Here is a 13,035-nt window from a genome sequence, read left to right as displayed (position 1 = left end):
AACACGCTAAGGACATTTTAGTGAACATACTAAGTTTCAAAAATCTATTCTCTCTCCAAAACAATGAAAATTTTGAACTTAAACCACATTACTGTTGATCTTTTAAACACATTTTTTAACAGAAACATTTTGATGTACAGATAAGACTCATGAAAATATTTGTTTTCCTCTGCAATCTAATCTTGCAATAAATGTAGTCAATTTCCTAGTTAAAGGGATGAATTTGGATACCAGAGATAGATAGTTGAATGACTAGTTGCAAAAGAACTTCAATGAATTTGAATTTAGCCCTTATTTCTTTTCATAAGTCATCTGTGAACAGATCAACTTGTACTATTTCATCTACTACTCATAATTGTTTGAAACATGTTTGTGAACAAATGTTAGCGTATTGGTTGTTTACAAAACTTTACAATTTGGCTACTCACTATTCTGGAATAGTAACTGGTCATTTAAGTCACATAGTATCATTTCCACTCCCTCACTGGAGCTTTTTAAGCACAAGAATAACTAATAAAGAATTATAAGCAGTGAACAGCAACTATCAAACAGTGAACCTTTTTGATTACACACAAAATCCTTTGCAGTCATGAGAATTTGGGTATTTACAGGACAAACATCCAATTCCCAAGTATTTGGGTGAGCAAAACCTGTTCTCACAAATGTTTATGAATAGTGTTGAGGGGAAGGGGGGCAGGAGGGAGGTAAACAAGACTATGAACAGTGTAGAACCAACCCACCATTCAAAATTCAAATGAAATTTCACAGAAACTCTTATGCAGAATCCAAACAGAGCTAACAGAGTGTTCCATTGGAATCTTACACTGGACCTATATCAGACCAAAAGGGCTCTAAGCAGTTGATGTCCAACAAAAATAGGGAAAAAAAAAAATCAAGAATTACAGTCCCACCAACAGCAATATCAGAAATGATTTTGCTATTCCAGACTGACCGTGCTTTGTGCATATTGCAGTGAGACTTAGAATAAATGGCCTTTTGTCCTTCCCTGGTGTATTAGTACATTAAACCTGAGAAGGTCATTAATATTACTTAGGATCTTCTCAGAGCTGAAAAGTTTAATCAAAGTTTACATCACTGGCTGCCTCTCTGTAGCTTACTTTGTAGCATTCCTGCTACATAAAGGTCAAGATGATGCTATTTTTGGGCAAAAGAACTAATAGCAAGGTCTATCTAGACTTTGGCCAGGCAGGCTCTGTGTAATTTTCTCTAGTGCTTAGTTTTATGAATTATCATAAATCCTGGCCTGTGTAGTCATGGATTCTCCCTGAGCTGAAGTTATCTACTGCATAGTAGCATGTGATGAAGACTAATGTTTATGAGCCAGGCTAAGAGACAGCATCCTCAGCAGAGACAGAATTCCCATTGATGACCATGCATCTAGTAGGGTATGGCCTTACATTCATGTTTCAGTTGACACACAAGTCAGTAACACCGCCAGAGGTCCAGAAGAGGAGGGCTAGCTTCATGGCTTGCTGCCTCTACATGTTCCCTAATACAGCTTACCTATGCAGGGCCGGCTCCAGACCCCAGCGCGCCAAGCGCGCGCTTGGGGCGGCATGCCGCGGGGGGCACTCTGCCCGTCTCCGGGAGAGCGGTAGGTGGCTCCGGTGGACCTCCTGCAGACGTGCCTGCGGAGGGTCGCTGGTCCCGCAGCTCGGGTGGACCTCCCGCAGGCATGCCTGCGGATGCTCCACCGGAGCCGCGGGACCAGCGGACCCTCCGCAGGCACGTCTGCAGGAGGTCCACCGGAGCCGTGGGACCAGCGACTGCCAGAGCACCTCCCGCAGCGTGCCACCATGCTTGGGGTGGCGAAATTCCTAGAGCCACCCCTGTACCTATGGGCCTGATTCCTGAGGAAAAACAATTCCCATTAATTTCAATTAAGTGAAGACAGAAAATGAATCATTAAGGAGGATTCCAAACAAAGTCTATCTTGCAGATGGACCTTTTAATTCCTTTTAAAATTTAATTCTTTTTAAAGGAAAATTGAGGTTTTCACTTACAAGATGTTATCTGGACTTATCTCACCTAGAAGAGACACTGTACCGTAAGGTATAAGACAAAATTACAGTAAAGGCAACAGAAAGGCCTGACCTCTGACAAAATTTCTCATATTATTTTGGGTGCTACTATTAGCCAAACTTTTTTTTGAAATCTCTAACCATTAGCTCTTTGCTTAAAACCAGTCACACCCATTAGCCTAAACTCACATGCAATCATCATTAAAATAAACCCATTGAACTCACATGATGTTCAGACTATCCAATTGAATGTCAGCTTGTTTGGCTGCCACATCACTAAACTATCTTGAATTCTTGCAAGAGAGAATTTCATTTCTGGAGAAGACAAATTAAAAAAAAGGCATTACGTTAGACCAGTGAAGATTGCACATAAGTGACAAGCAGCATTGTGCTGAAAAACAAAACCTTCCCAATTGACACATCTATGGGGGAGTGGGGAGGAAATCACAATGAAATAAAGAGAGTAGGATATTATTGTGGCACAATAATTGACACAATCTTTTTTAATATGTAGAAAACAAGGAATTTTGACGGTGAGTAGTTTTTCTTTGTTTGGTTGTTGTTTTTTTCTCCCTCTCTTTTCTCCTCTGAGAAATAAATTATGCTTTTCTGGAAAAAAGAGTGAATTTTCTATTGTGACAAAACACCTCCATTTTACAGGCTTGCTGAGGGCCATTAATCTGTGCCATTATTGTCATCAAGAGGTCATTGCCTGATGAAAATGAGGACATTTCACCTTGGTCAATATGGACAGAAGGATTTTGAAGGAATTTGCTTGGGTGGTAATCCAGAATAGCACCTGTTTCTACACTTTTGAAATGGCTACTAATAGGAGCAAATGAAGAATAGGGAAATAGAATAGCCAAACTTCTATCAGTAAAATCTAATTAACTTTGGAATGGTCTCCCTGGGGAAATGGTGTAAGCCTGACCATTTCAAATATACCGGACAAGGCACTAGCAAGTATGTATGTGCAATAGGATTTTCAAGAGTGATTAGCACTGGCCTAATTGCTCCTACTGAAGGCAAAGGTAGCTTTAAAATTAACTTCAATGGGAGCAAAGTTAGATCTGTGTTAAAAGCGTTTGAAAATCCCACCTTTCAAGGTCCCTTCCAGTTCTATGAGACAGGTATATCTCCATATATTTATTTATTTATTTTTTATATAACCCTGCAGCAGAGGTGACAGTTGTCAGCTTTAGGCAGACTTCCTAAAGGACCTAATGATTCACTAACACAATTTGTTGTACATCTCTTTCTCCCATCTTACACCACCAGCGTAAGGAACAGTCAAAGTAGGCTAAGCAGTTGAATGTTGGACCACTTTAAGCTTCTACATGAGTAGAGGAGGTTGTGAGAGTTGACTCAAATTACTGTACAAAGTGCTATGCAGAGGGGTATGGTAATGATGTTGGGAAGCACTGGGTTGGGTTTAAAGCCAGTAATCTCTCTCACAAGTGAGATACAAAAGTTCATGAGTTGGTTCTTTTGTCAAATCAATAGCCTTTCACTCTCTCCTTTGCCCTCTTCTCCCTGCAAAAATGCATTCAACAATGTGAGACACTTCCCTGTGACAGAATTTCTAGTTTATTGTGCCTACGTCCAAAATTTATCACCATGGACAGAAAAGACATCAGAAGCTCTTCAGAGTACAAAACAAGGGCTGCTGTGTGTTGTTTGTTTCAATTTGGTACGCTAGCTATATACAGAGTACTCTATTCTAATATCTGTGCTATTTAGTCTTTTTTCCATTTTAGTCACATAATTTACCGTGCCCTTCTGAATGTTAATCTATTAAAAAAAACCAAAAACACAATAGGTCTGTGTGCCCCACTGGAAATAAACAAGGATAACAAAACAGTGCATTTAGGACCTAATCCTTCAAGCAATTGAGTGCCACCTGAAGTCAAAGGGAGTTAAGGATGCTCACCACCACAAAAGAAGCACTCAGCAACTCCTAGGATAGGACCTCCTATTTTTGATATCTCTCATCAACCTTGTCCTGTCATCTATTTCCCCATTTATCAATGAGAAAAGATAGAGTTCTACATAGAAATGAGTGAAATATATAAAAATAAACAATATATGCAGGTCTATCTTCAGAAGAATAGGTTCTGGTCTTTGATTTATGCCATTTTTCAAACCCTGCTTCTGAAATTCTGTTCAGAGTAAGGCAAAATTCCACCAGATTGAGCTTTATTTAAAACCTCCCCCAATTTCAGGCTTTCAAAAGCAGACTAAGAATGACAAACTCAGTGGATGATGAGTGCCAAATACTTAGACCTCAATTCAAGAAAGCATACATATTCAGGACAGCATTTAAGCTTAGCTTTAAATATGCGACTAAATCCCACTGAAGTCAATGGGACTTAAACACATTCCTCAACATAAGCACAGCCTTAACGTGCTGTCCTAAATAGGGATGTACTTACTTATGGGTTTAGGTGCTTTCATGAATCATGGTCATAGATAGAAAGAAAACAGATTCACAGAAGTCCTTTGAATGGTGGTGCTCATGTGACTTGAGGTAACCTTTTGCTGTATGCCAGCATTTAAGGCAGATAACAGCCAAAGCATGGGATCAACAATCACTTTCTGCAAATAGTCATTTGAATTTTTAAACAGGTTTGCTCTGACCACATTGCTACCTTTTTGGAGTTTGCTTTACGTGAGTATTCTAGTGAATGAGCCTTTACCAACATGAACACTTTTAAAAAGGCAAATATTAGACATTGAATGTTCACAAACAGCAAATTTCAAATTGCAGAGTAAACTAACAACTATGTAAAGTGCAAAATGTATTCAAATATTCAATTCAAAATTTGCACTGGTATTGGTTAGTCAAGAGTCATTCAATAAAGAAAAACAATGCCATGTCACTGATATAATTGACCAGTGCTAAATTAAATTTAACTATAAACCAAGATTTTTTTTATGAATCGTCTATAGATAAGCAGTTATGGATTAATGAAATTCACTATAATTTCAAACATGAAATATATTTGAGGGTTTCACAATTTGTTAATCCACGTACATTTTTTAACCAAGTTATTCCCCCAGTTATTCACTCCATCCTTGTTTTAGGACCCACAGTGTATTATCATTATATTAATTACAGAGCACCATGAAAAAGCATGACACTATAAAAAGGCATGAGCTCTGCCTCAAGAAATTTATAATCCAATCAAGACCAATAAATAGTAAACACAGTAACAATTCCAGACATGTTATCATTTGGGGAAACCTACTGGTGTAATTATGGCACTGTACCTTTTTAATATTGTGTGAAAAGTAAAGTTCAGGATAGACATTTTTTTCCTTGCTAAACAATTTGGTTAGAGGGCAAAAAATTATGAAAGTCTTTGCAAAAAAAACCCAAACCTGTGCTTAAAGAAGGATTTGAAAGGTCAGAGAGAGGAAGGACACTTTGAACAGAACAAATGGGAGGTTACTCCAAGCATCAGGGGAGGGATGAAAGAAGTTGCAAAGTTTAAAGTGAATGAAGGAGACTATAGATAGAACTGAGATGACTGTAAAGAGTAAGACTAAGAAGAAATAGTTTGTGAGATGAAAAGGGCATTAGAGGAATTATGAAGAGCTATGAAGGTGGGGGGAAACAACTTGAACTTAATGTGATAAAAGGTGGGATGTCAGAAGAGATTTGAGGTGGTAGGTTTGGGGTGATGTGGTCAGAATATTAGTAAAGGGAGACAACTTTAGCAGCAAGCATAGTAGCTCCACCAATGTATTCTTGAGAGACTGCCTCCATGGTCTTCCAACGTGCTACCTCCATCCAAGGTCTTTCTCAAAGTTGACTATTTATTTGTGCATGTTCTGGCTGAGCAATAGCTTATTGGGAGCGAGAACAGCATGTAAAGATGTTGTTCTGAGTTTCAATCAACACTCATTTGTCATTCCATTAGACACCCTTTGCACAATTCAGATGTGTTAAAAATGCAATTTCAAGGCTCAGTCACAGCCCCCCCTCCATCTCACTTGCTGTAGTACAATAGTTAATGTGGCTTTAGGTTATCTTTCCTGCGTCATGACCCCATTCTGAACACACCTATTTTTTCCCCCAGTTGTTCATTTGACTTCAGCCTTTGCAAATAAATATAGCTGACTAAGCAATGCAAATGTAAATAGTTTCCGCAGACTCTCTTTCTTGTAAGGCTAGTGGATGTATTATGACAGCAATCACCATCCCAAAATCTAACTTTTATCTCTAGAAAAATATTGGAACAAACAGTAAGAGAAAATAAATCACAATTTCTAGAGCATAACAGAAACAAACAATAGACAGCACTGAGGCTTATTACAGACTAGATTTTACTAGAAAAAGTTGATTGATTTCTTCTTTAATAGAAGTACTAAATTAGCGAATGGAGAGAAAGCAGTGGCTGTAAAATAACTAGATATTAGGAAATAATTTGGTACATTGTCTCATGAAATCTTATTCTCTAAAGTAATTTAAGTTAACTTGGCCTGCATTTAAAAAACAAACAAAAAAGATGATAAATGACAATTTGAATTGTCAGGAGTCATCAGTTGTGGTACATAGAGAGATTGGTGTTGGGTATGGACAAAGCCCATGTTTAACAGGGTCTGATCCTATTTTTCTAAAGAGGTTGACCAAACAATATAATGCAACTTTTCTACCTGTAAATTTTGAGCTCAGTTATACCTGTGTAAATGAGGAGTAACTTCACTGGCCAAAGTCCCTGAGTGGTTAATCACTCCCTGATGAGGAGTGGAACTGAACTGAGCTTAGTAGAGATACTTGGCATAAAAAGTCAGAAGCCATGAACAGCTAACAGGAGAGTTTCAGAAAGAGTTTGAAGAGGGATTGTGAGAGGTTTTCCTTCAAGGTCTATGTTTAATTCTAGCTGGCAAGTGATGGAACAATAGTGGTGATCTGCAATGGAAATGCCATGTTTGCTTTTTTGCTTCAAGCCAGAAGATACTTCTATTAATGGACAGCAAGCTGGTGGCTGTGCTGGAAGAAAATAGAGAATAAAAGAATCTGAGGTTTTCCTAGACAACCAGCTTCAGGAAACATGAGTACCCCAGGTTCAAGGAAGAATGGAACTGGCCATAAAGGATTTGGAAAGAGAGGAACTTAGAGAAGAGGTTTGACAGTTTGTAGACACCAGAGGCAAGAGATCAAGGCAGCATTCTATTTGACTGGACACAGATGAGAATGGGCAGGCTGTGTGTGGCCACCAGAGAGAGAAGAGGACCAGGAAGAATTCCACAAAGCTAGAAGTTTCCAATCCATGCTAAGTCCTCAGTATGGAAACTGTGGAAGATCTCTCTGAAGATCCAGGTGGTCTAGGGGAATGGAGAGATGCACAGGAAACACCTGAAGATGGCTGCATGGCCAAACCTGTAAGAAAATCAAGCTTGCCTACAAAGACCTCTAATCAGCTAAAAAAGACAGATGATCCTTGTTGCTGATTCTAGATTAAAAATAACAAAGAATATTCTGCAAGAGAGAGGCAGAAAACAGGATGGTATGCTGTCTTTCCAGAGCCAGTACACAAGACATCACTCTACGATAAGATAGGCTTCTGAAGTCAATGGCCAAGTGTTGGTTGATGATGGTTCACAGAGATATAAATGACACTGTGTAATGATTTCAGGGAACTCAGAGAAATATTAAGGAAGAACATCCAAATTATCTTCTCAAAGATACTTTCTCTCCTGTGAGTGAAGGAAAACAGAAAGCAGATGATTCTGGAAGTGAGCTGCTGACTAGGCAAGTGGTTTAGGGTACAGGATTTTCGTTTTGTGGAACATTGGTCCATCTTCTATGGGGAGAGAGAGGGCCGTATACTTCAGATGGCCCCATCTAAGCAGAAAGGAAACCATGCTTCTCTGGAACAAGTGGGCTAGACTAGTCAGGAGGGCATTACATTAATACCAAAAGGGAAGAGTGAAAAGAGGGAAGAAGTGAACCCTCATGTAGCACAAAATCGAGACATTGAGAACAAAATTAATCACGTAAATAAAGGAGGTGATGAGAAGAAATGCTTTAATTGCCTATATACCAATGTTAGGAGCTTGAATAATGAACAAAAGGAATTGTAATAGTTCATTTAAGAGCATAAATTCAATCTAATTGGTATTACTGAAACCTGGTGGGATGATTCACATGACTTGAATGTTAAAATCAATGGTTATAACCTATTTAGAAAAGATTGAGTGGGCAAGAGGGGAGAGGGAGCAGCACTCTGTGTCAGAAATGCCATTAACTGTTTGAGTCACCAACAACTCAGAAGAAAAGAATCTTAAATATTTAATTAAATATAAATATTGTGGTTCAATATCCTAATAGAAAAAAAGCACAATATGGGGTATTAGTTGGTGTCTGCTACAGACCGCCTAATTACACTAGAGAACAGGACGACTAGCTTGTTACACACCTATCTATAATGTGTGGGGAAAAAAAAATCTGTGTAATCACGGGGGACTTCAATCTGAGTGACGTATACTGGAGAACTCACACTGCCAGTATTAAATGTCATTGGAATTTCTAAATATTATAGATGAAAATTTCTTAACTCAAAAACTGTTGTATCCAACATGGAGAAATTCTACATGAGATCTTGTCTTGAAGATAAAAAAATGATAAGAGAACTAAAAATTATTGGTAGCTTAGGTATAAGTGATCATTACCTGGTCACATTTGTCATGTGCAAAACAGAGCAACGTCTAAACCAGTGATACATATATGGTGCTCTCAAAGGGCCTCTTTCATAAAGCTGAAAAGATTTGTAAGCCATGTCAACTATGAGGAAGAATTTAATCAAACAAGAAGGAGAATAACTTGGAATTGCTTAAAGAATACTGTACTAGATGCTCCAAAAACCAGAATCAAGGAAGAAGGCCATATTGATTAAAAAAATTGACCTGGATTAGAGAGGAAGTGAAGGCAGCTATTTTTATATGCATATATAACAAATGGACAAAAGGGGAAGTCAACTGTAATGATTATAAATCAGAAGCATGGAACTGCAGAAAACTGATAAGGGAAGTAAAGGGACACAAGGAGATATAGTTAAAATAGATACGATGAACAAAAAGAATCCCAACAATGTTATTGATTCATTACAAGAAGGAAAGGGTAGAATTATAAATGATAATGTGGAGAAGGCAGAAACATTCTATATATGTGTGTGTGTGTGTGTGTGTGTGTGTGTGTGTGTGTGTGTGTATTTCTATTCTATACTTGGGAAAAAAGCGAGATGATGTAGTCATATATGATGATGGTGACACATTTCACTCCTGTAGTAACTCATGAGGATGTTAAAGAGGTGCTAATATAAATGCCCCTGTTAATTGCATCCAGGTGTTCTAAAAGAACTGGTTAAGTTGTTCACTGGACCATTAATACTGATTTTCAATAAATGTTGGAACACTGGGGAAGTTCCACAAGACTAGAGGAAAACTAATGTTGTGTCAATATTTTAAAAGGGTAAGTGGGATGACCAGTGTAGTTATAATGGAGTGGCTCATATGGGACGCTATTAATAAAGAATTAAAGGAGACTAATATAATTAATGCCAATCAACATGGGTTTGCGGAAAATAGATCCTGTCAATAGATCCTGGTGTCATTTTTTTTAACGAGATTAACACATTTATGAAACTTGTAATGTAATATACTTAGACTTTCATACAATGCTTAATTTGGTATCACATGACATTTTGATTAAAAAAAATAGAATGATAGAAAATTAGCATGGCACCCATTAAATGGATTAAAACTGGCTAACTGATGTAACTGTAAATAGGGAATCATCATTAAGCAGGTGTGTTTCTAGTGGGGTCCTGCAGGATTGTTGCCCTACACTATAACATTTTTATCAGTGACCTACAAGAAAACAAAATAATCACTGAAGATTTCAAATGACATGGAGATTGGGGAATGGTTAATAATGAAGATCACAGATCACCAATATAGATCAACCTGGATTGTTTGGTAAGTTGAGTGCAAGCAAATAATATGCTTTTTAATCTAGCTAAATGTAAGGGTATACATCTAGGAACAAAGAATGTAAACCACATTTACAGGATGGGAGACTCAATCTTGTGAAGCAGTGACTTGGGGGTCACAGTGGATACTCAGATGCACATGAGTTTCCAGTGTGATGCTGTTGCCAAAGGGCTAATGTGATCCTTGGATGCAAAAACAAGGGAATCTCAAGTAGGAGAAAAGAGGTTATATTACCTCTATATGTGGCATTGGTGCAACCACTGCTGGAATACTGGGTCCAGTTCTGGTGTCCACAATTCAACAAAAATGTTGATAAATTGGAGACTGTTCAGAGAAGAGCCGTGGAAGTGACTCAAGGAGCTTGCTTTATTTAGCTTAAAGATAATGTTAATGAATGACTTGATCACTGTCAGTAACTAAATACACGAGGAACAAATTTTTGATAATGGGTTCTTCAGTCTAGTGGACAAGGTATAACAAGATCCAAGTTGAAACTTTACAAATTCCGACTGGAAATAAAAAAATGTGCCTTATTAGTGATGATAATTAGCCATTCAGGCAATTTACAAAGGGTGGTGGTGGATTCTCCATCACTGACCATTTTCAAATCAAGATTGCTTTTTTTCTAAAACATATGTTGTAGGGATTATTTCAGAGAAGTTCTCTGGCCTGTGTTATACAGGAGATCAGAATAGATGAGAACAATCATCCTTTTTGGCCTTGAAATCTATGAAAATACACTGGTGTAACAGATTATAATTTGATACCATTAATCGTGATAGCAACCAGTAAACAGCAAGCCTAAGTTTAACAGTTGAAAGTTTGCAAGGACCATAGTTTTGCATCCTGCAGCAGAACTCAAATATCAATGAAAGTTGAATGCATTAATCTAGGCTAAAAGAGTATATGACATTTTGAATGGTTTGTTCACCTGAGACTGATAGTGGAAAAGCAGTTTGAGGTGACTATAATAAATTTTCATCAGTTCCTGTGTCAATACACCTGAGAAACCAGGAGACTCCCTGTTTCAAAACCAGTTTCATAACATCTATCTTGCTCCCCATTTAACATTCCTTTTTTTGCATACAAAACAGAAACACTTTAGATGATAAAGACAGAGTGTAGAGGGAAATCTGTTTTGGATCTCTCAAGCCAGTTGATAATCTTATTTCTTTCTTTACAGTGCAGCTTACTGACAGTAGACTATATTACGGTGAATGAGAGTCTGAGAACCCTTGAACCAAGAGCCATTGAACAATGTGAAATTTCAAGAGTACCATAATTACTGAAACACCTGTGATTGGAAATTTGCTACAGATCCACCGTTGAAATTCAGAGCTCTCAAATATCAATAGCTCTCAAAATAGCTCTTTTTTTATTCTAGAGTGGGTTACGCACATAACTATTTGTTTAAAAGGAGAATATAAAATATGGGACTTCTTTTCAAAACCTCTTTTTAGAATTTATATCATACATAGAATGGCAATATACATGTGATACAAGTATTTAACCCATACTGCTGACCACATCACATATTCCCTATCTGGGACTTATCTTAACATTCCCAGACCCTGAGGAGCTTCATCATCTTTGTTTTAATCCACCAGCAAGGGAAATGTTTCCTCCCAGCTGCATTCAAATATTGGATTTGCCTCTATCCAAAGCTTAGGATGTTTAAGATTCACCTCAAGGGAAGTGCCAGCTTTTTCTAGACAGAGATGCCATTCTTTTGAAAGTATGATATCTTGCAGTCCTGCCAGACTAGAAATGGGACAGAACTCACTTCTAGATGTGGAAGTTCCTGAGATAAATGACCTTAAATTAATATTTTTAGGTCTAGAAAAGCTATTTTAGGTCAATTTTGGAGGTGTTTTACATGCATTAATTTTGATTTCTCTCTCCCTCTGACATACCTGGCTTTACACATAAGAAGATACAAAAACCAAACATTTCCTTTTTCCCCCCTAAAGCTATTCAGAAATAGTGTATCTGGACTGTATCTGGACTATATCAGCAAATTTCAAATGGGGACTATAAGACAAGGATTCCATAGCTATATTTATAACTGTGATTGAGGGGGTGGGGAGAGACTAGCTTGGCCAGAAAAAGCATCCAACAGTTCTGGAAGCAGCATGCCAACAAATTACCAGTGTGCACTATAGCCCTAATGTGGTTAGTGATGACAAATGAGTGGTCCTGTCTTGTATCCAGAACACATTCATTCCATGGTGTTTCTCTTACAATCTAACATGAGCTGTTTACTTCAGGTGTTCTCCTTCCTAGTTGTTGTACAGAATTGTGGTAATTTATCTTCTTTGATGCTGGCTACTTCTACAGCTCACATGCAATGGTTAAAGATACCATCATTGTTTGAAGGCCTGATATTTCAATGGCACTTGAGAGGAGAACTCTTTCATCGGCATAAAGCAGCTACTCAGGAGACCTTACAGCAGTGCAGCTGCAGCGGTACAGCTGTGCCCCTGTCAGGTCTGTAGTGTAGACATAGCCTAAGGTCCTTAAGGCCTTGCTACAGTGAACAACTAACATTTCCAGCAGTAATGGTCCGCTATAGACAAATATGACTGCCTAGCTGAGACAAGCTCAGCTCCAGTCCTACTCAGGAGCTTTGACCATGAGAGTTCCAAATTCAACTCTCATATGCAGCAATGCACAAGATAAATACGCACACACATTTACTAGATAGGTGTTTGGCTAGTAAGTTAATTCTCCTTGGGTGTTCAGCCACCAAGTGATAAACAGAGATTGGTTAGCATTCAGACATGTCCATTTTATAGCCCAGCCACGTAGCTCTTTCAGAATTCACCCTCAGGACATAGTCTTAGTATACTTCCCGTCCTCCATAAAAGCCACCATCACACTCTCCTGGCAATCTTCCAGTGGTAGAAGCCAGAAACCAGAGAATCAGATGATGAATAGAGCCAGAGATGCAGATGCTGGGGCTTAGATCCTAGTCAATCCCTAAGAGTGTTGCTGT

At 38.2% G+C, this 13,035-nt stretch overlaps 1 protein-coding gene across 3 annotated transcripts in view; it reads right to left on the bottom strand.

The window, feature by feature from the left end:
* LRRC4C (leucine rich repeat containing 4C) overlaps window positions 1–13,035 on the bottom strand; it is a 569,742-nt gene that overhangs the window by 528,379 nt on the left and 28,328 nt on the right. For all 3 annotated transcript variants that reach the window (XM_045016616.1, XM_045016617.1, XR_006579326.1), the window contains exon 2: window positions 2,268–2,357. The gene's annotated coding sequence lies outside the window, so the exon portion shown is untranslated. The remainder of the gene's footprint in view (window positions 1–2,267; window positions 2,358–13,035) is intronic.

This window comes from Mauremys mutica, chromosome 4 (genome assembly GCF_020497125.1).
Source record: "Mauremys mutica isolate MM-2020 ecotype Southern chromosome 4, ASM2049712v1, whole genome shotgun sequence".
NCBI lineage: Eukaryota > Metazoa > Chordata > Testudines > Geoemydidae > Mauremys > Mauremys mutica.
Note: the sequence above shows the minus strand (reverse complement) of the source record. Positions and strands in the feature narration are given on the sequence as shown.